Consider the following 3,319-nt stretch of genomic DNA (forward strand, 5'->3'; position numbering starts at 1 on the left):
GGGCTTGGCCTGGCTGATTTGCGGGGTCCTCCGCTCCATCTTACTCTAGTAGACTGCTATAAGTAAACCTCCCATCCTTAATTAGCCGTACGAAAATGCTTGGTGTGATTTTTGTGCACAACTTGATCAGGGGTTACATAGACAGCCCTGATCTGTTGGGCCGCATAAACTTCACGATTCCTATTAGACTAACTAAAAATGTTATACCGTTGTTCCTTCCACTTTGTAGATCGAATTATTCCTTGCATGAACCGTTTAGGGTCTTATGCTCGGATTATAATTCCCTCTACCTAAGTTACTCACACAATTAGAAATTAGAAATTGTAGTGGTATTTGTATTTGTATTTTAAATGCATGCTTAGTTGCTTAATAAGTGTAGTGCTAATTTTCCTCGAATATTAGTCTTACAACTATCTTTCCTGCATGTTCGCGTTTGGTTCGGCTACGCACCGCGCGTAATGCGGCGGAGGAGGGCTGACGGTGCAGTAATTGCATCGCCTCTTTTAAGATGCAGTCATTGCATGTCAACGTCCATAAAGAAAAAATGTCTGTCCGGTAAAAGTAAGTCTGACCAACTTAAATTTTTCATGTTTTTTACTAGACTAGAAGCTATTTTTACAAAAAATAATCATGACCATAGCGATAAGCCTTCCTTATATTTTCGGGTACCTTGATTTTTAATATTAAGCAGTCGATGTTTTTTGGCTTATATCCCTTTCTGTAAATATTTGTTTTCGAATTTGCCCAAAACTTTTTAACTGGCCTTAACTGAGGCACATTTGCAGGTTTTGCAGCTTAGGCACGAACTCAATGCTTTGTTAAGTGCTTAACAAATGAGTTGGAAGCAGATCAAGGATAGTGGCTTCAGTCTTCTTCAGATGTGACAAAGTTGCGACAATGTTTGAAATAAACATAGAAATGTTGAAAAAACCCACAATGTTGCGAGAATGTTAGAAATAAACAGTGTAACGTTGAAAAAACGGACGCATGGTATGAGAAATGCTACGTTGAGAAAACAGTCAAGGAAAACACTTAGAAAAGAAAGGTTTATCCAACGGCTTCGAGTTGTGCGATTATATGTGGTTAGTCTACACGTCAATAAAAAATACGGCTTTTCCTGTGAATACGGATATTTGGAAATTCCGCCAAGAATTTGCCGAAAAACCAACAAAGGTATTCCCATATATATGGGAGGATCTGAACCCAAAACAAGCAACAAAAAAGTGGCCAAGAGGCTTCAGAGTTGTTCTGGCATAATGAGCAGAAGCTATTATCATTCGCATAATACCTATCAACAAATTTTTGAAGCGTCGGAAGACAATTGTCCTTGTAATTTTGCGCATTTACAGCCAATACTGCCAATATGTTGGTTTTTTTCATCTGGTACAGAGAAAAGTTTGATCAGGTCTTCTGGTGTCTGCATATGTAGTATAGAGAAAACTATTTTTTAACAATTTTTTTACAGTCGGTCCGGTTCAGCGCATTTTATTATAATTTATTGTACCAATACGTTGTATTAAATGTAATTCGTTACATAATTACCCATACTAATAAATCGTTATATATATATAAATGGAGTAAAAAATTTACGGGATTTCATAAATTGAGAATGACTGAGCCGATCTGTCTGAAATTTGGTTTTCAGCTGTTTAAATTATCCATGGATTTTCTATTTTATTTTTTTTAATACTAGCCGTAGTAGCCGTATTAGCGGAGAATCAATTGCCATAGTCGGAGATCAGGTCAAAACTCTTTATATTCTCCATCAAGAAACAATCAACTGAGTTGTCCTCATTTCTTATCCGTGCAACCACAATGAGCGTCACAGCAAAACGAGGCAGGGCCGGCTAGTTAAACAACAAAAATCGAAGTATAGAGGCAATATAAAGAAAAATCCGTTTTGTATAAGGAGACTTAAAAAAAAAATGTAATAATGTTAATTATTATGTATTCTTCTTTTTTATGTGTAATTTAATTTACAAAGACTTGGAGGAAACTAATATATATTTAAATACTAATATTTAGTATACTAGCTCAAAAAATACTTTTCTCAAAATTGTATGTCTTGTAACTAATTTTTAGCCTGCCCTAGAATCCGATAGGGTAGGGTAGCCTAAAAGAAATTTTGATCAGCGTTGGTGTCAGCAGTAGTAAATGTTAGGGAGGGTATTGGCATTTGCCTCATGCGTTGCGGGCGCTGCTGATGATATTGCTGGTTTGGATGAGTCTGATTACGTCTCTGGCAGTACATTTTTGCAGAGTTAGGAGGTTGAATGTCAACAAAAAACGGCTGCAGGTTGCGACTGTGCTCTTCAAAAATGTTCTCCATATGCAACATACACTCTTGCAGTTGAACCTATTTATATAAAAATAAAATTTAGTCAATGCCTTGGACTTTAATCTTTCTTATACAAACTTGTTCGATGCTGGTTAAGTCCGTAAGTAGACCTAATAAAAAGGGAAGATTATGGCCTGTGCGAAGATGCCATTTTAGCTCACTCATTGAAGCGGCTATACTCGATGCTGCTATTGTGCTAGCTGGGTACTTTGCAAATTGATGTTCTGCGGAATAACAGTTAGTATATAAACATTTTAATAAGAATAATAAAATATTAAAATACCGAATATTCGGTAAAATGCACATCCCCACAACAAAACATGTCTGTCCAGAGAAAGGTTGGTAATTTCGGCTTCAGAATTCCAAAGGGGGCTCTAAGACACATGATGGGTATATTTTGGTATATTGTAAGGAATGGGCAGATCAAGCAGGCCAAGAATTGGGTTCTCATGCCGTATTGACTAGGAATAGTTTTTCTTAGCTCAAACTTGGTTCGCCATGGAGCTTAAATTTTGTCTGAAATATTGTGATCCCATAATTGTAAAAGTAACTCTCTGTCTACATTCCTCGATTCGGAAATTAAAAAAAAAACGGAAGGGATCGTTGTGAGGTGCTGTGGCGACCGCAACTCTACATTTATACCCGATACTAACTCAGTATAGCTCTCCTCCGGCAGACGCCGAAATTTTGAGATATACGTTGTTTAGTGACATCTAACAGGAGTGTGGATACCAAATTTGGTTGCTCTAGCCTTAATAGTCTCTGAGATTTGTGGATGCCCCAGATTTTCGTCCTTTGCGGGGGCGGAAGGGGGTGTGGCGAAATTTTGAAACTAGCTCGTCAAGGTCAGATATCACAGGAGTGTGGATCAAAAATTTGGTTGCTCTAGCTTTTATAGTCTCTGAGATTTAGAAACTCACTTTTAGCAATAGGCAAAGCCGACCATGAAACCTGTGTGTTAGAGAGAGACAGAGCGAAGAG

General features: G+C 37.6%; 1 long non-coding RNA gene across 1 annotated transcript; it reads right to left on the reverse strand.

Annotated features, from left to right (window-relative positions):
* Nucleotides 1-2,135: 2,135 nt before the first annotated feature.
* LOC117186384 lies at nucleotides 2,136-2,638 on the reverse strand. Its single transcript, XR_004471479.1, has 3 exons — nucleotides 2,622-2,638; nucleotides 2,417-2,562; nucleotides 2,136-2,356 (listed from the first exon to the last, which is right to left on the reverse strand). It is a non-coding gene; the product is annotated as an uncharacterized LOC117186384 (long non-coding RNA).
* Between the last annotated feature and the right edge of the window lie 681 nt (nucleotides 2,639-3,319).

Source organism: Drosophila miranda, chromosome XR (assembly GCF_003369915.1).
Source record: "Drosophila miranda strain MSH22 chromosome XR, D.miranda_PacBio2.1, whole genome shotgun sequence".
Taxonomy (NCBI): domain Eukaryota; kingdom Metazoa; phylum Arthropoda; class Insecta; order Diptera; family Drosophilidae; genus Drosophila; species Drosophila miranda.